The sequence below is a fragment of the Acanthochromis polyacanthus genome, chromosome 10, assembly GCF_021347895.1.
Source record: "Acanthochromis polyacanthus isolate Apoly-LR-REF ecotype Palm Island chromosome 10, KAUST_Apoly_ChrSc, whole genome shotgun sequence".
Classification (NCBI taxonomy): Eukaryota; Metazoa; Chordata; class Actinopteri; family Pomacentridae; genus Acanthochromis; species Acanthochromis polyacanthus.
The window spans coordinates 15,221,197-15,246,143 of NC_067122.1; the positions used below are offsets into that span (position 1 = coordinate 15,221,197).

The following is a 24,947-nucleotide window of genomic DNA, read 5'->3' on the forward strand; positions in this document are numbered from 1 at the left end:
CGAGATCATTTGTTCACAGTCACAGCAATTTCAGCATTTTTTGGTGATGCAAGAAGCAGATTTTTGTGGTAGTAAATCAAATAACTTTGTCTGTGACTCACAATTCAACGAGACAGGAAAAAGTGGACTAGTTTTATTGAAGTTGACGCCAATATATGCTACTTTTAACTTATAATGTCACAATGGATGAGTGCTTCATCCTGAGCAACTGAGAGAAAAATGATGGCATCACAGCAAAGGCTCAGCATCACACATAATCATGTATTTCTTAAAGATTTGAAATGACTGCAAAAAAAGATGTGCAAGGACTATATTATATCATCAGTGCAGCTCAGAAAACAGTCATAGACTCTGATTAAGAATGCCATACAGAAGCAGGAATGCGCTTAATTAATATGCACTTTGGGAACAGAGGCGATGTCAGACTTGTTTAACTGTCGTAAATTAAGAGACTTCTTATCATCACGGCTTATATAATGCAGTGCGTCTCTTCCTATGCAAGATGGATGTTGATATGGCCTCAAGAATACAGCGTGTCTTCATACCTAGGGGACACACATACATTAAAACACACGCACACACAAGTATACGATAAAGCATTGTTGCAGCGGGCAACTGCAAAGAAAAATCTCTGTAAACAAACAGATGACAAACAGATTGAGAGCAACCATCACAGCACTGCTCTCTAAAGGGAGCCTTTCATTTTATTGCACAATAGCAGTTGTCTCCGAAGCCCAAACAGTTTAGAAGTAATTACTAGTGTTTTCCCCAGAAGGTGATTACTTTGCCACACTTGGCAGGCATTGTCACCGGCCGCGCACCACACTCATCAGCCCTACAAAGGGGAGAAGTGCTCGATTGATGATGAGCCCTCTGTGGCTTGGGGAGAATTTAAAAGTACTTGTATGGGCCTCTTTCAGGAGATTAACTTGCAATAAGGGCTACCTGCCATGGACACATTCCCTGTATTCATGGTGGTGGCACAAAGACGTTTTAAGAGGGGCACAGCTGCATGAAAGCAATTGGTGAATGGGGATAATAGTCACAAAAGACAACAAACCTCAAGTGTAAAGAAATAAAGTGTTTTTTAAGATTGGAGGCTTCCATTCAATGCTAGACCATTCCTTCTTTTGACCATTGAGGATCCGGCCACTCCACCTCCCAAAGCCTCAATCTAATTATTTTAGGACAAGACATGTTATGGTGCAAAGTGGCAAAGAGAGAGCGCTCCGGACCAAAGTGCACTTTAATTCAATCATTCTATTTGACAGATTCCCCCTTCAAATGGACGTCACACACCAGTTGACTGGCACAATCGGGGGGCTCCTGGCAAGGCCCTGGACCCTTTTTGGCTGTGGTCAATCAAATCACATGAACTTGTATATAAGTAAATGTCAACGGAGATATGAGTAGCTGTCTTATTTGCTTATGGTTTTATTCAAGAATTAAACTCAGTAAGGTGGTTTCGGTTTATTTTTATGTCTGTATACTGTGAAAATCATCAAAGGCAGATTAGACCACAGCCACAGGGGCCCAGGTCTGATTCCATTCATTAAGCAGAGAGAGAGAGAGAGTGAGAGAGAGAGACTGCATGTGTCCTTGCTTTGCCTAAATGTGAAAATTGCTCATGCCATTATTTCAGATGAGAAAGTGGGAACTGAATGGATTAGCTTTAATATAACAGACATGGGATGCCACATACAGAGAGACAGAGGGGGGGCCAGACTTCTTTGCTTTTGCTCACACAGTGGAAAGGCCCTGACAGGTGTGCTTTTGTATGCGTATGTCTATGTGAGGGTGAGGCAGATTGTGTGCGTGCGTGTGTGTGTATATGTGCATTTCCGGACGTGAATAAATACAGATATTAAGTGTGTATGCGTGTGCGTTTGTGTGCGCGCGCATGTATGTGTGTGTGTGTTAAGCCTTTCTACGTTGAGCTGCCACTCCCTGGTGAAGTGAGGGGCCTTCTCACTTCTTCTTGGTCTGGTCTTATCGCAGGCCAGGATTCAGTGCCGGCCTTCACCAGACTCAGACTAACTGATCCTGGGTTGGAGCAAGAGAGAGAAATAAAGCGTGGGCGTGTTTGTGTGTGAGTGTGTGTGTAGTGAAAATCCAGTGATAACATAATTAAAGGAAGCAACTTGATTGATTCTAAGTACCATTTCGGTGCTCTCTCTCTTGTCTGGATTAGTTTCAAACTGTGCAAGAAAGTCGTCAAACCCAGCTCGTGCCTTGGCTATTTGGTAAGAAAATTTAAATTGTCTTCTTTTACAGTTGAAATTATTCACATTTTATTCAGATTTTTTTTTTTAACTTGACAAACTCCAGTAGAATATCAGGCAGGCTATATTTAAAATGTTGGTGTGCTGCCAGGTCTTGCAATTAAAAGAATGCTGCTGAGCATGTCTGTAACGCCAGCTTGTACTTCCTTAGAAACGGGGTTGGGAGAAAGTGCCAGCTTTTCAGTTTTGACGTCACTGCCACGGTCAATGAGGTGAATGACACTTAAAGGTCAGAGGTCATCTCAGCTAATTTAGTGATCATGGATCAGAGATCAGAGTAATCCCAAAGCTGAATCTGGATAACCTCTTTGTTGTAGGCCTATTGTTTAAAGGTCATCCACAAGTTATATTTATACATTTATTTTCTAATTGTAATATTAAGATATATGTATGTATGTATCTATATATGTATAAGGTCAAGGAGAGAAAGGCAACTGGATAAACTTTGCTGTTGTTGCAGCTGGAGATTGATGCGGTTGTACATTTGACCACTAGATGTCAGGATTTGACTAGTAACAGTGCACTGCCACCCACCTCCCCTCCACCAGCACCTGAGGGGGAAACTTGTGAGTAGCCTACACATGGTGTGACAGCTTCCCCAGGAAGCTCGGGTGACATTTGCCTCACTTAATGACACAAGCTAATTAATCATTAGCTGTCCCAGAGGTATTGCTGTTAGAGAGGCTTTGTCGTGCCTCTCCTCAGTAGGGGGTCCCAGCCTCAACATGTTATGTATGCATAACTGCCTCATCCCACGCTACAACATCTTAATTCTCACCCGTTTAGCAAGTTTGACTGAACTACACTCGTTCTTTTGCAGCCCTTCATCTCGGATAAAGTATAATCTGCTGAGAGATAGAGCACCTTATATTTTTTCTCGCCGTCTTTGCATGTAACATCGGGCCATGGAGTCTCTTTCCCCACCTAAGGTAGAGCTTGGCCCGTGTTGTAATTGTCAGCAGTAGTGAAGAGGAGAGATTTTATTGATGGTTGATTGAGCAGACAAGGAGATGGGGGGTTAGAATTTGCTGCATCAGTGGTTTTAACAACATCACTTTATCTAGGCCCAGTGGACACTTTGACATATCATAATGAATGTTGGATTAGTGCTAGTAGTGTTCTCCTCTTCCTTTAAATGATCGTCCTTCATTGTCCTCATTTTCTAAGCAGGTGATTGTAAAGGTTTGGCTTTTTTGTGTGTTGCTCTCTATGGCCAAAAGCTGGAAAGGGAATATCCAAATATACCCTCTACCTCCAAGCAAAGTGAAATGTCCTGTCATGACTCTTCTTGAGTAACGAAAGGTGATAAAATATTTGAAATATATATGGAGTCAAGCAGGGCTGTGTGTCTGTTATGAGTAATTATTTCTCAGGAGGTGAAATGCTTTCTATAGAGTCTTTGAGTCCAGCAAGAATGTGCAGAATTCTTTTATGAAATTTGGAGAAAATGAAATCTGCCCCCTGTACGTGTTTCTGCCCCTTCAGCATCATTACTGCCCCCCTACTGGGTCTCAGGCTGGTTTTGGACAGACCCAGCCTCTTCGTCACGTAGTGGGGGCTCCAGGTGATGCACTCAGGTTCCACCTTCACCCACCAGAGAGGAGTGTGGGGTAGTGCTTATGAGCACAAGGCCGTTAGGGGCACACACTGATGAGGGCCTGGGCTGCAGGAGGGCTTTGAAAAATGTTAGAGGTTTTGGGATGAGACTCAAGGTACCCTTGGGATACCATGATCCCTGACACCTGCTTGCTGATCCTTGTGCTTTGTTCCTTGACCTGAGAGTGGTGCATACATGTGGAGAGATACCAGCCAGCATACAGATAATACAAAGTTTCTTTCGGACACAGGTTGCTGTGGTGGGTCACAAAATGACTGCAGCAGACTTTAGGGGGTCTAGTTTAGAGCGGCATTATTGCTGTTGTGATTGTGCATGATGTTGCTATATATTTGTCTCTGGCATTCTACATTTAGCCCTGCGACAGACTGGCGACCTGTCCAGGGTGTCCCCTGCCTTCGCCCGAGTCAGCTGAGATAGGCTCCAGCACCCCCCGCGACCCTAGTGAGGATAAAGCGGTGTATAGAGGATGGATGGATGGATTCTACATTTAGCTTCGTCTATTGCCATCTGCACAAATGGCACTCATTGTAATGGAACAATGGACAGCATTTGTTCTCTTCTATGCTGAACTGGCATGCAGGTGTGGCTCCAATGTCAAAAATAATTCTTGTATTCCAACGTACCCATTTTTGAATTGTTCTGTTTCATGCAAATGCAATCTTATTGATATGCAAAGGAGTACAGGGTGAGGCTTTAGTGCCCCTGCTCTGCTAGGTGTCATTTAATATCACTTGGATATGAACAAGATCCTTCATTTCCACACTAATCTCGGGCAAGATTTCTCTCGGTCACTAACTGCTATTGTAATTCTGCTAGTATAGAGCCAACGCAAGCGCTTTTACTTTGGTAAAGATCCAAAGTAAACTTAAGTTCTGATCCATATCGGTAAGAAAGACGTCTGTGAAACAAACATGGGTCCCTGAGTAAACCCATCCCGCAAAGATGAGAGTAGTCTGAGGTACATTTATATGCTATTATTGTGCTCACACTATGTCACCTTGATGAGGCACTCCATGATTTAATTTTCTGTGTTACATTCAAAATCTTTTGTGCATGACATCTAAGCCTTGACCTTGTGGATACACACGCCATAGTTTCGGCATTCCTAGCAGGAGGCCTTTGGACATGACACATGAAGAGATGACAAGAAGTTACTGTTCTCTGGCTATAGAGGTATCTGCTGAACCTTTAAGATGCAAAGATGGATCTGCTGCCTTGTTTGCCTCCGTCTCCGTCTTGGAAAACACCGGGGCGTGTCCCTCCTGTGGGAACCCCATCTCCAGGCCTAAAGTGATTGCACCACCCTCTCCTCCACACCCATCATTGTTCACTGTCAGCAGCACACATGCACGTACCCACCTGCACGCACATACATAAACAGAACCTGTGTAAATTTACCTGACAGTGGCAGCATTTGTGCCCGGGAACATATTTACTAATGCAAACTTGACACCCGTCCCACCTCAGCAGGAGGCCACAGGAAACAGATGAGGACTAGTCAGATTGATCAAGAAAACCACAGCCTGGCTATGCTTACTATGCACTGTGCTCACCATGCCAACCTCTGGGCTTATTAACAATGAATCAATATCATTTTCTGGAGAAAGGAGTGAGAATGACATGAAAGAGCCTATACTATGAAGCTGATGGCGGAGCGAGAAAGGGGAGGGTAATCACTTGTCACTAAGTGCAGTTTCCAGCCTTCCTGATATATAATGGGCACAGCCAGTTCTCCTGCATCTGACAAGCTTCGTGCATAACGTTACCCTTTCCGAGGCAGCAACTTTGTACCTGAACCTGAAAGATAACTTAGTGACTTATTTATTTATTGTGCATCAAAGTGAAACAAACTTTCTTGCTCACGCCCCTTTGCAGTTGAACCTTCTTAGCCACGGCCCTTTCATGGTATCAGGGGCGGAGCTAAGAATTGCATGTGATTCTCTATCTCCAGGAACCCCGCAATTACATCTGGCACAACTCTGCATGAAGTAACGCTTTATAAGCCTTTGTGCATCGCAGCTTTGAAGAGCCGCGGCCTTCTATAAGTTTGCTTTTTGTCCCCCCTCTGTTGTACAGCTCCCCCCCAACCCCAATCTCCCCATCCCCCAGTTTGGGACAGAAGACAGAATGTGATGTGTCGTCTCCCTCCCCACACAAAGGCCCAGTGCATTGGACACACCTTGGACAGCACAAAGGATGAAAAGCACGACGAGGCTTGGACACGCAAGACCACGCTGCCAAGCCCGATAAAGACGCTTCAAAAGTCGAGCAGCAAACAGTGGCCTTCTTCTCATCTGCTCGCTTCTTTTTCTTCCCAGGGCCTTGCAGTGGGAGAGAAAAAAATAAGAGACTGAAAGAGAGGCTGACTGAGTAAAAAGATATTTTTGTCTTCTGCGTTTTTACTCGCGTGAGACCTATGAATGTGATTTTGGGCAATGTGTCTACAGCAAAGTAGACAGTGTAAATGTGCGTGTAAACACCTAGATTAACATTTGTATGTCTGGTTTTGGTATGAGTACAGGATTAACCAAAAACATCCCAGCTTTGAAGCTGGCGGCCCATAAATACACTCCACTGCCCCATCTCCAATCCCCTTGTCTCTTGAGCCGTCTGCTCACAGTGGCAAGCCACAGCTAGACTGAAGCCTGCCATTTTGGACACAGTTTTAACTCTGGTTGCAGATTTTATTGCAGAGTTTGGTTACATTGAAACAAATGTCTCACCGACCCATGAATTCATGTTATTTGACTCAAAAGGAATCACTGTCTAGTTTACACTGCTTACTTGCTTAAGAGACCTCGAGACTTGACAGTGTCAACGTACATTATGTTTTCTTCCGCTTCATTTTTGTGTTCTTGTTAGTACACAAAATTGTCCAGACACCATAAAACATGACTTTTCACCGGTAGCTCCCTCCTCCTTTCTACTGCCTCACTCTCTCTCTCTCTCTCTCTCTCTCTCTCTCTCTCTCTCTCTCTCTCTCTCTCTCTCTCTCTCTCTCTCTCTCTCTCTCTCTCTCTCTCTCTCTCTCCTTCATTGCCTCATTGAAACAGATGGCGTTTTATGCAGGGCACAATCAGGACTATTCAGCGTCAGGCTGGGCAGGCCCTCCCCACCTGCGTTCAGCCCAATCACAACCTAATGAACACATTGGGAGCAGTCTGTTCCAAATTACTCCCAGTTGGAGCCAGGGCCACAGGTAACCCCCCCCTTGCCATCACACTTTGCCCCTTCCTCTCCAACTCACCTCTTTTGCAACAGTTGCCTTGCCCACCCGCCCGAGCAGATATTGGCTCCAGCGCTTAAACCCTAACTCCGACTCCTAATCAAATCAAGATTCTTATCTCCGTGCTGTCAGCATTCCAACACAGCTCAGGGAGGCAATGTAGGCACTGACAAGCGTATAAGTTACATGTGGGGAGATGTAGATTGACAGCTAACGTGTTTATATGTTGGAGCTGAATTGGTTCTATTTGATATCTCTCTGAGAGCTATTTCTCCATATGTGTGAAGAGATTTATGCTTTTACCATTAATCGTCTCCCCCCGCCTGTGCACAGAAGTACATACACACATTCAGGCACATATAAAGGAGCATTCAGGGCCCCTGTAAATGCTATGGCGTTAACCACATCAGGCCTATCTGTGAGCATTATCAGCATGTTGCCACCGCTTCAAAGTGCACCATTTATGCATCTGTGTTCTGATCCCTTGTACTCTTATCTTCATTTAAGCTGTGTTTGCAGCATATAGTTGCTATACATTCATGTTTTATGCATGTTTTGAGGTTGAACAAAAAAGAGAGAATGTTACTTGTTTCTTTCTGTTCAAAGGCAATATATACTTGTGTACCACAGGTACTTCAATAGCTTTTTCTTCTTGTTGATGTATGCCAGGGCAAGCAAAGTGCAGTTGTATATCATATGCAGTTGATACCAGAAGTGTGCTACAGCCAGGAGCCTCTGACATTCTGATACACCCTCCAACATCCCCCGGGACAAAAGAGGGAAACCGGGGTGCCTGCCTCGTCATGTCCCATCAATTGCAATGGGACCTCAGAAACCGCAGGCCAACTAGCAGCTGCCACATGGGTGTCCATCACTGGATTTGACAGGAGTGCTGCCCCGCTGACTGCCCTTCTTCACTGTCCCTCTGGTCAATCTACACCTCAATTGGCCCTGCACTGGTGGGTGATGCCTTCTCCTTCTGCCGCATGTCAAAAAGAGCCAGGAACCACAGAGGAAGTGCAAATATCCTCTAATGGCCTTGATCCAGATGGATGCGCCCATGACAATAGGACCCCGTGCCTGTGGTTTGGGTTTTTGTTAGTGAGAAACGCAGAGGCCACCACAATAACACAGCAAAATTATGCATGCAGGCCAAGGACCATTGACATGTTAAAGAGCACTGCCAGTTGCTATGATAATTAAGTTAGCTCATTCCAAGGCAGAGAGCTCTTTTCTCTTAACATGTATTTAAAGACATTTTGGGCACATAAGGCAGGCTTTGAGACAATGGAAATAGAATGAGAAATAATAGAATCACTGGGTCACCATTTCTCTCTCCATTTGCTTAACATTGGGCCATACAGCTCAGAGGGAATGCTGCTTTATGGGATTGCTTTTTTACATTTGATCACTCAAAAGATTGAAACATTGTGTAGTCCATATGGACATCTTAAGGATAAGGCAGATTAAAGGCCCAAGTATAAAACATTCAGATGGCTGATCTATTTCATGACAGTGACAAACATTGAATTCTCTTTGTAGAGATCTGTTGGCTTGAACTGTTGCTCACAAGTAAGATTTTGCTTTGTGTAATATCACACTTGCCATGGGTGAAGGCTGACCTGTTTAAGTAAGCAATAACATCAATGGCATCCCCTCTGTTCTCTTTTCTTTTAACTGGGATGTTTGGTTACGTCAAGGGGTGTCTGATCTCCCTCTGCCTCCATAGGGTCTCATTGAGAGTGGCCACTTTGTGTACAGCTGGGGCATGTTTGGCCAGTAAAGTAAAACCAGGAAGCCTTTGAAACTTAACCAAAGCCTCTTCAGGAAAAGGTTGGAAGTTCACTCTTATTTGGAGACTCCAAAGCCTTCTCCTTGGACTCACTGAGCTGGGTCAGGGACATGAGAAGCTTCCATCCTTGCAGCTGTAGGATGAACTAAAAGACAGCAATAGTGTCCGCACATTCTTTTTTTTCTTTTTGGATGTATCTGTAGGTGGTATTTAACTACCTTGTATTTTGTTTATTATGCTTCAGCCAGTACATCAAGAATGGGGCATCAAAATGATCTTCAGTGGTCAGTATTCTGGTCATTCAAAGCAGATAACTATGTGTGAGGAGTGCATGCACTGCCACGTTCATTTTTAGATTTTTTATTAAATGGTGCCAATCTGCCACAGCAGACAGGCGCTGAGTGAAAAGATTTTAAAATGCGACTCCAGCACTTTCAAGGCAGGTCCTCTGTGTTAACAAGATGGTAGTTAATGGTTCTGCTTTTATGGTGGTGGTCGCATGTATAATTAAGCTGCTGTTGTATTTGTCATAAAAATCACTAGGGGTGCAGGAAATGTTGCAGGAGCCATTTTTACTTTGAGCAGTGGAAAATTAAAACCGTCAAACCTCACAATGTTGTTTTGACATCATTCCAATGTTTATGGATTTTCCTGTGTGTGGTTGAGGTTTTGGTATTAAAAAAAACACTTAAGTGCCTCACCTTGTGTTTGTTGGGGGAACAAAGGTTGCAATGTTTGCACAATGCAGATTGTCCCTTCTGGGAGGTCTTGCCTCTGGTGCTACTTGTTGAGAAACATGTTGCATGTCTGCCATTAATGGATGTCTGGCTGTTACCTGCATTGTTCCTGAATCATGCAGTTCATGTAACAGTATTTGATCCATTTGTGGCACAGCCATTCATAACTCCATTGTACCAGGGGATTTGTGCCACTGGCATGCCAAGAGTATAATACCAGGCCAACATTTTGAAATGGGAGGACAATCTCATTGAAAAAGGTTTTGCAAAGCCACACTGATAACCTCTTACCCTAGATATCACCACATCTCGAGCAGATGTATATTCATGCACACAAGAAGCAAGTACATAAATACTGATCCCTATGTATCATCTCCAGAATTATTTATAAGTTTGAGGAAACGGCCATCATGGAGACTGTGCGATCGTCCCACAACAACCTCTCTGACAGAGCACATTTTTAAAGTAACATTTCCTTATATTGGGGACAACCGAAACGGTATTAAAGAATTAGTCACTTAGAAGGATTACTGAGATTTAAGTTGACAGCTTGTTGGCAGAATTCTTTGCACTGCAGACATAGCTCAGATAAGCCTGATGTATGATTTACCTGCATGGCCCCGGTGATATCTATGGAGATGAGATGGGGTGTCATGGCCCTGGTGTCACCTCCACAACACCAATTCCCTGCCATGCTTATGACTCTGTATCTATGCTAATATGGGGATCAGTGGGGTAGAAAGCTCATCTGGTTTTGTGCTTTTGTTTTATCTTATCACTCCTCTTGCCCTGCGTCTTTCTGCACTGCATCATCGCATACCTGGCATGCTGTGCACATAAAAGGAGCACAGCCTCTTTTTACTCTTCCTGCATATCTAACCTTCTTACTTTTCTTCTATTTTACATTTCTACCTTTCATCTTTTGCTTTGACCACATCAACTTCTGTAATGCTTTATTAAACCTTCACCCAGTGCTGCCTAATATTAGGTGTAAGACACAGCATTGAAATTACAAGAAGTCAATCAGATGCATCTAGTTTATTTCATGTGAACATAATCAGTATGATCAAAAGACTCAAAAGAACATCCGAAAAAGTTGTCTTCCACATCAGTTTTTGATCAGGAATGGATTCATCCAGACAGTAAATCCTGTCTGACTTAACTAACACCCCCGCTTCGTCCCTCTTAGCCTCTTTGTCTCCATCGCGCCCTCCCTCCCTGGCATGATTATTTCTTATCATGTATTTATTTGTTTAATCCACCCCTCCCCCCACAACACTTGGCGGCCCTCTCCCTATGCACGAGCTGCCTGTCTGGCAGCGAGACCCCTCATCCCCCACCTCCTCCTACTTTTCCATATCCAGTCCCCATGCCATCCCCACCCAGCTCCAGCCCAGCCACAATGGGCGGATGTTGCTTCCAGAGCCTCAGAGCTTCATTCGGGGGGAAGAGACCCCCACCTCCTCATTTCATCCTTACATCCCTCCCACTTGCATGTGGCCACCACTAGCCAGCCTCTATGCACACTATAAATAATGGATGCATTAGCATGCATGAATATCTTTTTAGAAGGGGGGTGTGAGTGCCTTAATTCATTATTAATCCTCTTCAAGGCAAAATGGGCCGTGGCTCTGAGCGCAGCTAGGCCCCTGCTAAACCCTGCTTTTGGGACTTCACTTGTCGATGCCGTATTCCTCTTTTACCCATAATTGGTGACCAGCTCCTCCCACTCAACTCTACACAGCCCACTTTTTTTATGTCAAAGCTCCTCCCTCTGTCACCTCAATCCTTGCTAAAAACACATCTGGATGGTGGAGTAATCTGTTATGCTTTGGGGGGTAAATTGTGATCCAAGGCTGATCATCTCTAAAAACAGCCTGGCTAAGTGTCGGCTGATTGATTTGGGAAAAGGTAGATATCACTTTAGTGAGCTAGTCTAGTTATAATTCCTCAATATTCCATAGTAGAGGCAAAGGGATGCGCTTTTTTGAGGTTTGGGTAGTCACCAAGCCCCTGACTTTGAAGTTACCACCAATGCCATTTGGTTCAAGAGCAAGGAGAATGGAAGTAAGAGCAGGGGATGTAAGGTGTAAGGGCTAGGAGGGTGGGCTGACACAACAAACATGTATAAACCTGGTTAGAGCGCATTAAGTCACGTATGTGGGTGGGTTGTGGGGAATTATGTTATTTTCAAACCTGGAGCACTATCTTAGGTATTTAGGACATTAGATCAAATACATGGGTTAGAGGTTAAGAGCATGTGTTTCAAGGAGATAAATTACTATACAGTGAATTAACTAAGCATGTGGGTTTGACTGTGAGTCCGTGTTAGCGAGTCCGTGTGTGTTTATGAGCAAGACAGATGATGTGTATTTTTTTGTGTAGCCGTGTGAGTCATAGTGCACTCCCCTCTGCACCACACAGCCCTCTTCCACCACTAGGTTGCACTGCTTGCTTCGCTGCCTATCCTGCCGCCTGCCACAGCCCTCTGACTAGATTCAGCCAATCGTGTACAGACAACGGAGCCACATGAGAGAGTCATCCTATCAAAAAAATACTACACTACACACATTCATGTATACTTGTGCTCAGGCTCTTTGCACTTGCAGTCCTACACATACTGGATATCTGCCTGCCTTACTCATACTGATACAATGTACATAATCCTGTTTGTTTGAATCACCATGGCATACAAATATAACAAATCCAGATAACAAAGTCAAACACAGTTTCATTATTCCTGTGTTTGTAATACAGTTATGTGTACATGTTTTTAACATGGTATTGATACACTGGCCTATTTGGAAAAAGGATTAAATTTTAAAAGGGCATGTTAAAATCAAACGTTTATTTCCATGCCAAGGATTTCTAAGAATGATATAAAAGACCTGGAGTGTGCCAGGACTTTATAGCAGGTCAAAGCCAGTAAGAAGATATGCAGTTAAGAATTTTTGTCAAACTGATGTCAGAAATGAGCTTTCATGCTCAACAAATATCTGTCTGATGTTTCAATAACTCAGATGTGACAGACATCATCCTAATCCTCCAGAAAGAATATTCACTTTAGAGTAAAACAGTCTTTTATCTTTGGAACGCTGCTCTCACTGAGGCTGCTGGGTCTCCTGTCAGTGTCCTCTGTGCTCCTGTCTCTCAGTCACGATGGTGGCGGCAGGGGTTGTTTTGTTGACATGTAGAAGACCTGGTTTCTGGAATGTTCTCAGCTGAGTATTTGGATCTCAGGTTCTCGGCGTGATGCTGGGGGCTGGTTGCGAGCTGGAGGCACCACACTGTGCCTCTGAACTTCGCTCAACCCCTTAAATTCCTCTTCCTGGGCAGGAAATTGAAATATTGTGAAGTATTGGCATGTCGATGGTCATCTATCACTGGGGCCTATGAGAGGATGGGGGGGAAAGGGGAGACCCTCTGTAGATCAGAGATGGGCTGCTGGGCCTGGGTTCAAAGGTAAAGAGGAGAGACCTGGGTGAGGAAAGAAGATAGTGCTGTTGGCAGAGCTCACTCTCAGACTAACTTCTGTCACCCATCTTGCATTTCATCTCCTTGTGCCTGCCACATGTAATAATCATTCTCCTCCAGACACCCAGTGTAAAATATGTGACCTCATTATGACTCCTCCAAGTTATCTTGAATGTGTGTCGGAGGACATACAGACCTCTTGAAGCAAAGCCTGACATAAAGCTTACAAACAACAGTGAGTGTGCTAACAGGGGTGGAATGGGCCAGGAGCTTCCTCCTTTTAGGCAGAATAAGAAGGAAATGCTGATTTTTAGCTGAGTTTGATTCCATTCATGCGGTTTTAAGTTGGCATCAGTGCAGAAATGAGTGTTAAACTGCAGCTATATTCGCGCTGTATGTACTGTACCGTGAGCTCACCAGTTGTGATGCATATAGTGTTTGTCAAAAAAGGGATGATGCCGCCGTCATTGCATAATCGTGGCCGTAAATGCGCACAGCGTACCAGGAAATGCACCTCGCCGGCGCATCACAGGGGGGTAGGATGATGTGGATGTGACTGGTTATATAAAAGTATAGGGCACTGTTGGAATGAGCCAGATGGTATGATAGCAGTCATCGTAAACAGAACCGTCCGTATTGTCCGCGTGTGGACATGCTTCGCCTCTGCATGACCTCGTGAACTTTCCTGACGCGTGACCTCGAAAAATCCCTGCCACGGCTCCCCCGAGCACCCCTCCACATCCCCGGGCTTCTCTGCACAGGCTGCTACCCAGGCAGGAAGTGACATCAACGGGTCCAAACTAAAAATATGTCGCAGGACGGACTGTCTCGGATGTCCAGGACCCGGTGTTTGTAAAGGAGGATGCCTCGCACCGGCTCCACAAAGTGATGCTCACTGAAGGATGCAGGAGAGCGCCACACAGGCGAGACAGACAGACGCACGGGAGGCTGAGTGAGTCGCCTGCTGACTGAGTGCTTTAATGCCGTCACTTTCATTCATGCAAGTTCAGATATGGTGCCATACTTTGCCCCTGTCTGAAGCCGGTGACGCAGCGCAGAACAGAGGCGATGAGACTTTACTGTGTGGATTGAGGAATTCGGTCGGTGTCGCGCTTATGAGACGGGGGGGTTGAGGTGGTGCGACAGAGCAGAAAACACCTCTGTTTAGAATGGCAAGTGCAGGAGAGAGGAGTTGAATCCGTGCGGGGTTGGTTGGTGCGCTTTATTTGTGCATTTTGAATGAAGGAATAAACTGGGCGGGATGTTTCGAGACTTGTGTGTAACGGTGACAGCAATAAAAACAAGCGGTTCACGTGAAGTTTAACAAGTTGGGCGGCTATTATGCAGCTTTGCGAGCGTCTCCTCAACACATGAATGGCGTCTATTTTTATCCGTCCAGTGCGTGTGCGTGTCGTCCTCGCCAGGGAGGCTCTGACAGACCCTGCCGTGCGTCCAGACGGAAAGTGCTGCAGTCACGTGGTGTCTGCTATTATCCACCCTCACGTCAGGTACAGCTCCTGTTGTTCAGAGGCCGATTAAGGGACTGTTTTGTTCCACAATTAAAGATGTGAAAGACGCAGAATACCGCTGCTGCAAGTTTAGAAGGAGTTGGAATAAAAATAAAAACACGTGATATTACGCTGTGATTATAGTGATCCATTTGTTTTTTATGTCTGTAAAATAATAATAAAAAATGCACACGTTTTAATGTTTGCCTCCCACTGCACTGCGAATAACAAATGGTTTGAATGCACAAACTTGCATCACACTACACCACACAACTCCATCTGTGTTGCACTAACTTTAAAGTCTTAATTAAATAATTCTTATCACATAAAAAATGCTGCCCTTTCATGCAAAATGGGCAGATGGACATTTGTTTTGAAGATGATGAACGGACTGCCAGCATCACTTCACCACCGGCTGTCCTGACTGTCAGCTCTCAGATTGACATGAGGTGTGACAGGTAGTACTTTGTCTACAGGTAATAATTATTTATGATATTAAACAGACACAGCTTGCAATACCAATCATCAACGCTTGTGGAATTATTATTACTACTAGTCTACTGCCATGCAGTAGCTCAAAGTGGCAGATGTTACTAACTTAAAAACCCTCATTTTCCAATAACCAGCCTAAATGTAGCAGCTGAACTGGAAGGCTTCCTCATTCAGGGGTATATTAGTGCATATTTCCACTGATACATTAAGCTGATGACTTATGGTACAACCGTGCTACTTCACATTAATTGCGCATTACTCCTGACTCCTCTCTGAATGGACTTGAAGGAGTTTCCAAAGGCACTTGTGCAAAATTAGTGTGCAGTGGGGCCACATAACACTTCTTGGCACCTGGGCCCCTCGGCTTTTCACATCATTGAATTGCCCTATTGTAAGATAGCAGTAAAGCCAAGTTAAAGATCTTATGCTAAAACTTGAGAGCACTAAAGATCTGTAATTGGCTGCTAGCAAGTCTTCTTCAGTGTGAAATAATGCATGAAGCTGTACAGTGGTTGCTGCTACTGTATATGTTTGGCACGTGTGTGCAGCGGCCTATAGGATTACTGGTGTATATAACTCACGCTGCTGTTGCCTGCCTGTCTGGAGTGATAGCTTCATTATTCATGGTTGCGTGTAGACAGCAGTGCTTAATCTCTAGGTTGAATGGGGCAGCCTGTGACTCTGGAAGTAAATGCTTGTGCTCGGTCAGCCTTATCTGGCCGTTGCTGAGGAATGGAGAGGCACCAGAAAGAGTCAGAACTGCTGTGCTGGGCCTCAGGGTGGCAACAGCAGCTAAACGCCCCGTCCCGTTGTGGCATTTGGGGCCAGTTTGAGGCCAGTAGTAATTAGCCAGACTGGACCCGGGAGCAGAGCCATATATTCTCGGTGGTGAAAGGGTCTGGGCAGGGGGTCTATTGGTGCTCGACAGGTGCAGCGGGAGGAAGGCGTCAGGACTTCAGGGAATCGAAACCAGAGATGAGGCCAAATGACAGCGTCTCTGGCTTCTGGAGTCAGATGCTCTCTTTCACCCCTGGAGGCTCCGAAAGAGCCTCTTCCTGCCCTGCCATTGTATATTTGTGAATGTATGTGCATTAGTGCATACATCTTTGTGCGTGTACAGGCAGCGTGTGTGTGTGTGTGTGGGCATGAGATGGTTACTGGTGTGTGACATTGGGGTGGGAAGATCAGGGGGGGGGGCGTGTTTTTAGTTGCTGTAATCATCTGTCTTACTTTATCTGACTCACACTTGAACAAAGAAATTGGGAACACTTTTTGTTTAAACACCCATGTGTCCACTAGTATTACACAACAGTCAGTGAAGAGCTTTGATCGTTCAGCTGTAATGGCAGCAGTGAAAAAAAAAACCTGCCATGACGTATTTTGACATGTTTTTCATGTCAAGAGTCTGCTGTGTAACTAAGTTGAGGAATAATCTGGAATATATCTGTAGTGTGAAGGGGACACACAGCTTGTTTTGCTGGCCGTTAGAGGGAGGAAAAGCAGTGGTCCTGACCGTGTCGTGTTTTTTCTTGCTTCCTGGCTGTTCTGCTTGAACTCAATAATCCTGGTTACAGCCATTACAAATCCTGCTGTCTTGACTTGAGACCCCAGACAGGAGACAGGCTCTGCAACTTGGTTTCATTTAGCATTCCTCTGGGCTTTACGGGCAGGTGTTTAGCATTACTGGCAGGATATTTATTGGCAACTTTAAAGGCAACTTTTTTGCTTACCTCTCAATTAGGCACACACACATACAGTGTGTGTACTGTAGGTGCAAGCATGCGCACACACACACACACGCACAAGCACACAGGCATGCAGAAACGCATAATAGGATGTCCCGTATGCAACAATCTAAGACTGACAGTAGGGATGCTTTGCAGAACGTGTTATCGCTTCTTTCTCCAACTCTGTCACAGACTTAATGCCTTTTGAGGCACAGATCCTCATCCCTAGAATCCACCCCTGACCCATGACCATCTCTATCTCTCTGTGTGCGCCCCCCTTTCCCCTCCACCCATTATGCTAGGTCAGTGTATGATGTGGGGTAGAAATGGGGTTGGAGGCACGATGGGATGTGTGGCCTGTAATTACCGAAGCTTAGCAGGGCCAGTGGCTGTGATGTGCAATTCTCAAATCAAGGTGCAGCCTGAAGACTCAGCCGACCCCACTGCTGCCCACTGCTACTTGATTGCTGGCAGCTGGGTGAGCCATGTCAAGTGGCAGGCTAGGAAATGTGAAATCCCAGATAAAGCACAGAGCCCTAAAAAGCCATGAAGCTCCAGTAATGAGGAAAGTGATGGAGTTTGGGGTTTGGGCATGCTTAGCAGGCAGGCAGCAGCCAATTGTAACTCTTTCAACCTGTCCCTCTTCTTGGTGTGTCTGTATGTGAGAAAGAGCGGAGAGGTGAAGGTGTTTGTATATTTGACTTTTCTAATCCTGGATTTAGAAGGATCCACCAAACTCCAACAATACCGAGCTGGTGGGTAGGTCAGCACAGCTCTCAACCTAAATCCTCCTGGGTCATCCTCAGACATAAATCATAAACCTACACTACATCCTGCCTATGCTTCTCATGTTTTCCCAGGGCTAGTTCCTTTGAAAAATCACGTTAAAGCCCCTGTAATGTTCCCGGCTCAAGAGGGGCATAATAATTCCAGATATTAATGGCAGTCCGATTTTGAACAATTCTGGAGCCCTTGTAGCAGTTAAACGCATTCCTAGTTTTGTGGAGGCCATTATTCCTGCTTTTTAATCACCCCTCCGGCTTTTATAACCTCCCCAAGCCGTAGTGTGTGACAGGGGGACCACATGTGGGCAGAGAACAGGGCCTGCATTTATCAAACTTCTAAAAAGTCAAAAATTGGACTTAAGCAAAAATACTTAACTTTTTTTCTACTTGAAAACTTACAAATGAAGACTATTTATCAAACTTCTTCTTACTTAAAAATATTTTAAACGCTCCAGAGGTTTCTTCTATTGGTTGAGAGTAAACCATAGATGACAAACATACCTCTACTACCACCATTACTACCACAACAACTACTACTAGTAGTAGTACTACTGCTGCCACTGATAACAATAATAACAAAAATGTATTAGCCTGAGCAGTAAAGTAGTTTTAGAACATCACTTTCCTATTTTCTCTTTTATCAGGGCTACAACAACAGAAAACAATAAATCTGACTTTGCATTAATTTGGATACACCCTCTAAGCATGTTAATGGTCTACACATTTATCACAATAGTTGTGATTTTAAAGGGAAGTGCACCCCCCCCCTCTCATTTTTAACCATAGCTATTTGTTCTAAAGGAAAACATAGATTTTTAAAAACAAGTCACAAATAGGTACAATGTAGCTACAGTTAGACTTGCTTACCTAACAAGAGAACACTTTCTTAGTACTATATTCAGCTACAGAGTAATATACATTTGGTGCACTTGTGAGTATATATAGCAGTGGAACGATTGAAAGTGGAGCTTTAAAGCCTTCAGGATTACAATGCCTGTGCTGGTTGTAACGATGGAACATGAAACCCAGTGCAATGGTGTGGCTCACTGATGTGTCTTTATTAGGTTTTTGGCCAACAGCAGGGGTCTTCACCACGAAGGAATAAGCTGTAGCATCAGGATTTGGCTTCTCAAACTAAATTTTAGCAATAGAAACAATTCATTGTTTGATTTAGTCGACAACAATTCAAAGCAGTATAATCAACCTTTATCCCTCCAGATCACTTTATTTATTGTACCCAAGCAGTGTGATTTTGTCATTTGAAATAAGCTGCTAAATTTTGCGTAACAGAATTAATCAGTAAGAAATGAATACATGGACAGTTTGATGAGAATGAGACACTGTTTACCTGCCTCCATCCATCCCCTCCCCTTGCCTGCTCCCAGGTCTGTAGAACTAAAAGAGGAGAAGGCGTGATTCTGCTGCACCGATTTTCATTTATTTGTTATATCACCAATCTGTTGTTCTTAGTGGTTCCTCTGCTTAGCTTAGTTCACTGCCAGCAGTAGCAGCTAGCCTTTAGCCTCTCGCTTGTAGCTGACAGTATGTGTGAAGTGACTTGTCTTACTGATGGTTTAGTTACAGTTAACTGAAACACCTGGGTGCTCAGACACCAAATAGACCCATTGCTCTGTGATGGGTGACATGCTGTCCCGCTAGGCTTGATGGCATAATTTTCCCCGGTCACAGTCATGCATACTGTTTAGCGGGGTGGGAATGGGGGGGTGCATAGAGAGTCATTGCTTGTTTACCCTGCGCCTGATGGCCCCCTGCCAGCAGCTACAGCAATTATCACCTTGGAGGAATGTGGGACCCTCGTGTTAAATTCCCTTTGACCTCCTTGTTGGAGGAGGTCAGGAGGTGGGCGCTGTCCCCGGGGGGTGGTAGGCTTGTGGGTGGGAGTGTGTGTGGGTGACACAGACAGTGGGTGCAGGGTTGAGTACTGTGTGTGTTTATGTATGTGTAGTGGTCCAGGAGACACCCCAGTAGACCTCCATCCTCATCCTCCTGCAACCAACTGCAGACCCCCAACATTACAAACAAGATTTGCATGGTGTGTTGACAAAGTAAATTGGTTTCTAAAGATCTTAATTTCACTTACAAAAACACCAGTGGTGGTCTTGGAGCAAACTTAAAACACAGGTTTTATGTGTGGTAGAGGGTTATGTGAGGGTAACTGTCAGATTTCACCTTGCCGCTAAAGTTCATCCTGTGAAAAAATATGTTTTTGGTGCTCGGGCTTTTAACAAGTTTTGGTCTCGCTGTTACATTTAGGACGCCTCAATAAATTCGCCCCACCGCTAGCTCACGCTGAAGACCTCAGCATTTGTGATTTTAATGTGTTTGTTTGTCAAGCTGTTTTTAGTACACAAGTGTAAATCACAACTTTACAAGTACGTGTAGCACGCTGTAAAGGGTGGCTGTTAATGTGCATGTGTGTGTGAGAGAGCAGGAGAAAAAAACAGAGAGAAGGGAGTGGGTTTAAACAGGAGAAGTTTATTCTATCAGACGCTTTTTGCCTTAAAAAGGAATTAGATGTGAACACATGAAGTGTTTGGGCACGTGAATATACCCAGACACACTCACCTTTTTTCTTCTTCCATCTTTCTGTGCCCCATATCAAATGTCTTCACGAGTGTGAAGAAAATAGTTGGGAAATAGTATCATATTTGCTGTAGGGAGTGAAGATACCATGGAAATTGATTGTGTATGGAATCACTATTTTCTGACCATGATTGATGCTCCGAGCTTATGCATTTTTATCTTCACTTTTACAGGCTCTCTATCATTGCGTTCTGCTTAAAGGGGTGCTGTCTGCTATCCAGCTACAGCTGAGGTGAGATACTAAAATCATGAGCTTGTCTAGCGCTCCGTCTGCTTTAGATGACAGTGTTGACATAATATACCGGTACAGGAGGAGTAAGTGTTTTCCTGAAATGTCTTGCTGATTTTAACCCCGGTTACCCTGAGACCAGCAACTGTGTTGTGTCTCGAGTAGTCTGCGTTGAGCTGTGCATTGATGAACAACTCCTTGAAGGCAGCCACCCTTGAAATGTAAAGGCCTTTACATGTTGTGACAAACCAAAGTATCCCTGCAGTGTCATCAGATCACTGCGCCACTTCCAATTAGTGGTCATCTACAGCCCGTTCTGCCATACTGACAGGACAGAAGAGCTACAGTGGGCAAGACCGGCAGCTTGGTCTTGTCCCAAAGGTCCAAAACTCTCATAATTTATTCATTCACAGTCAGGCAGACACAACAACACACACCCATCCTGTACCCGGACCAACAGCTGGCAGCTAGAAGAGGCTATAGCATGGTTAGGGTGGGGTAAGCTGGAAAAGGGAGGAACACTCTCACACACTAGGCACAATCAGCACATCATCTGCACCTTGTTGTCAGGAGTTGAACTTCTTCACGTTGTCATGGAAACGTTATTTACGCTGCCAGAGGGGCTGTTCTTCTCTGTTTCAAATTGCACTGTAATGTTTGAGGTGGTTGAAGGGAAAGGGAGAGTTGACAGGGTGCACTTGACTGTACTCTGCTAAAGAACTCTTTGAGGAGTAGGCTGTGATGTACTGAAATCGAGAAAGCATTTTGATCTTGGTCTGTATGCTAATGAATCTGGTCTTATGTGTGCATTGTAAAGCAGCTCTTTGCCTTTGTTTATTTATCCAATTTTATCCGGAGCCTTTATCCTTCAGACATGACTGTGTCATTTGCATTACCCTCATTCCAAAGATAATTGCTACGGTTTCAGAGTTTCTTTTTATTTAGCCATGTTGCGTGTGCTGGGGCAGACACAGGCAAACTCCCTAGCTGTGGCTTTTTGTCTGTTTGATAGCCTGACTGTAAGTAAGCTCCTCTCGCTTTGCATACTTCTGTCTCCCTCAGCACACTCACTGCTGCTGCACTCATCCACGAGCAACACACTCATTCACACGCGCTTTCGCATGACTACACAAATGCACAAACAGGACTTCAGCCTTGGCTGGCTCACGCACACAAAACACACTCACTTACTCACTCAGGAATTATTGTGGTAGTAAAACTGGAGAGGAAGAGTGAGAGAGACAACAAGAGTGAAAGAGGGACTGCGATGAGAGGAGCAGAGGGAGGGAAAAGCAGAGCGATTGCCCCAGCAGAAGTATTTTGTCCCCAAGCGGTTTATAAACGCTGCCATGTCCATGACCCAGGCATGAGGACAAGCCATTGTTCTCTCCTGTAGCTGCTGTGGCAAGGTCGATGTAAGGAACTAAAATCACTTACTTTGGGGGAAAACTTCCATTTATACCAACTAACTCTTTCCCCACATACTTTTTCTCTAACAAGAATAAAATTAGAGAATAGTTATTTGTGTTGCTGGTGTGCAATGTCCCTGTTTTTTTTTCTTTAAGTGGCTGGTTTAAGGCTGTACAGCTCAACAGCTTACGAGTGATGTGCTTTGAAGGATGTGACAGACGTGTACTGGAGTGTGTTGTTCGGCTGTTCTCACTTTTTTCTTCTCCTTGTCATTACTTCCTCTACTCTGGCTGTGTGTGTGTGTGTTTGTAGGTGTGTGTGTGTGTGTGTGTGTGTGTGTGTGCTCTCTCTGGTCCGCTGCTTTGGCACAAAAAGGAAGACCGGGCCGCCCCATTCTTTGTTTTGCTTCTTGTAGGAAACTAGCAGCAAATTGTGGCTCAATGAGGCGTTGCTGTTTTGTATGGTCTGATAAAGTGCAAACGAAACCGTCTGGGCTGGACTGGCCCGCTGCAGTGTTTTCCATTGTGACTCGGCCTGTGAATGTAGGTCTGTGATGGTTGGTTAGTGTTGAACATTAGGTGATGGGATGGGGGGGTTGCTGGGTGCAGAGACCATTCACACAGTTTTAAGATGTCGTCCAGTGTTTGGAGGTGTTGTCCACTGTGTTTAATTGTGATTAGGGATGATTAGAGGTCTGCTTGGGACTGCAGTGGAGTTTCACGTCTTGCTTGCTTTCAACGATTTCAAAATCCCAATATTGTAGAGTTCTCAGATAGAGCCAGCATGACACACTTGTCAAAGTGATCAGAGCAGGGCATATGTGTGTGGGTGTATTGATGTGCGTGTGGGAAATATCCCAGTTTTTACTTCAATGCATTCATCCAACACCTGCAGTAACTACTTAGGTTGGAAATGAAAAGGGTGACTCACAGAATATGCAATAATTTCATGAAGATTTTGTCGTTCTAGAATTTGAGCAAGCCAAGCTGGAAGCACGCAAACAACTTTAACAGGATCTTGAGAGTTTATTTGATCAACCATTGAAACATTTCCAAGCAGTGAAGTATAGAAATATTGTCAAATAAGGTGCACTTTTCAAAGAAAATGTTCTATATTAGATTACACACTAATGCATGTCTACTTAAGTGTTCCATTTATTTTGATAAAGTGTGGATTTCTTTGCTGTGGGAATAAAATAAAAGTGAAGGTGTATCATTTTCTTGGAGTTGAAAACATAAGTGGGCGGCTACATCACAAATACAGAAATCTGTTTTCATTTTTAAGGAGGTGTTGTTCCATGTCTTAATTTAGCATCCTTCTTCCAGCACCGAGACACAGAACAAAATACTGTGAAGATCCACAGATCAAGTTCATTGAGTCAAGTAAAACAAACACATGGCTTGGGAGATAGACAAAGAAGGAGGGTCTTGGGTGTGCCATGGCCCTTGTCTAAAGCGGTTATGGGGCCCACATGGGCGTTCTGCTCTCCAGAGGCTGTTAGGGTGATTATCTGCCAGGATGCACGTGTGGGAGTGTGTGTCACAACTAGTGTGTTTCTGCGCACATGCTTGCAAGGTGCCTTGGATTGAAATGTTGGATGCTTGCGAGCGTCCTGTCCTATATCCACTCAGCCCTTTGCGTCTTCACGCTTGGGTGATCTATATGTGCCCTAAACACATGGACACATACACGCCCTGTATGCCCATCTTTTCTTTACACCCCAGAGTTCAGAATCAGGATCTGGGAGTCTCAGAGGAGCGTGGCTGGGGGAAGAGGCTGAGGAGCCATCTTTGACATGGGGCATGGAGCCCAACGGCACAAAGCCCTATTCCCTGTTCCTCCATGTGGAAAATGACAGGAGAGCAAGAGGAGGAGGGGAAGGAGGCAAAAAAAGTGTAGGAAAGAGGAGGAGGGACAGAGGGAGCGACAATTAGTGGGATCTGCTAATCACCAGGGCAACACTCATTTAATTGACATGTGAAATCTAAATTCATCTAACAAGTCGATAGGCAGTTCGACAATAGACCAGTTGACTGAGGTCTGCTGGTGTAAGCCAGGGAGGGGAAGTGAAAGCTGAGGGCTGAGGCCAAGGTCTTTGTTGGAAGTAGCAGTGTTGTTGGGTGAGAAGGTTGTCCACAAGGAGATTATAAGCCATTATGCCTTTGACCCTTTTAGATAAGTTTCTCCACGGGTGTTTTAAGACAGTGACACAGAGCAGACACACACCATAGCCAGGGTTTTTCTTTTTATGTGTTTGTGTATGTTCTTGTTTTTATTTTCAGCAGAAGCCAGAGTGAGTAAACAAGATTTTTTTTTTACCACAATAAACCTGACCCTGATAATTCCAATGGCTTGGAAGAAGAAAAACACAAAAGGAGGTGGGCAGGGGAAAAAAAAAAGCAGTCTGTTCAGTCCTGCTTTTGCAGAAATCAATAAGCTATTTAGGGTCATCAGAAAGAAGCATCACTGTCAGCCACCTGCTATGGAAAGTGAAAGCACACCAACTCTTCCTGCCACCTGGAAAAGATACAAGCCTTTATCTTAATGATTATTCTGAATGGTCCGAGTACACGCAGCCTGTGACAACAAATATTTTCAAAGTACACATTATTGAAGCATTTCTTTTGCCACTAGCAGTAGAGCCTGATGGTTTGCAGTGATGGTGAGTCCACCATTTTGGTCCAGACTGAATTGTCTTTACAGAATGTCAGTCAGATTGCGATGAAATTTGATTCAGACATAGTTGGACTTAAACATTAGTGCATGTATCAGTCATTTTCCTAGAGCTATTGTAAATGGTATATTGATAATATTTTACAAAAATGTTGGTCAACAGTCAGTCAAGATTTATGTTAGGTTACATTGCAATATACATGCCACCAGACAATATAGTTTGCCAGAAAATGATTTGGTATGTTCTAATACATATTACTTCAAATGTAGCATGTAGTAGACCTGAACGTCCTACTACATCTGGTCAGATTTTGCAAAGTGCAAGCCAGCATGCTTTTCTGGTCACTGTGACTCTTTATCCTCTGTGCAGTTATGTTGCATACGTCACAG

At 44.4% G+C, this 24,947-nt stretch overlaps 1 long non-coding RNA gene across 5 annotated transcripts in view; it reads left to right on the plus strand.

Annotated features, from left to right (window-relative positions):
- Positions 1-1,993: 1,993 nt before the first annotated feature.
- The window catches only part of LOC110951698 (uncharacterized), a 94,788-nt gene continuing 71,834 nt past the window's right edge, over positions 1,994-24,947 (plus strand). Inside the window, exons 1-2 of one of the 5 annotated variants that reach the window (XR_002595742.2) lie at positions 13,647-14,081; positions 20,419-20,477. This is a non-coding gene — a long non-coding RNA (uncharacterized LOC110951698). Of the gene's footprint in view, positions 2,244-13,646; positions 14,082-20,418; positions 20,478-24,947 lie in introns of those variants that run through there. The other 4 variants (XR_007944881.1, XR_002595744.2, XR_002595745.2 and 1 more) reach the window with 4 other exon arrangements.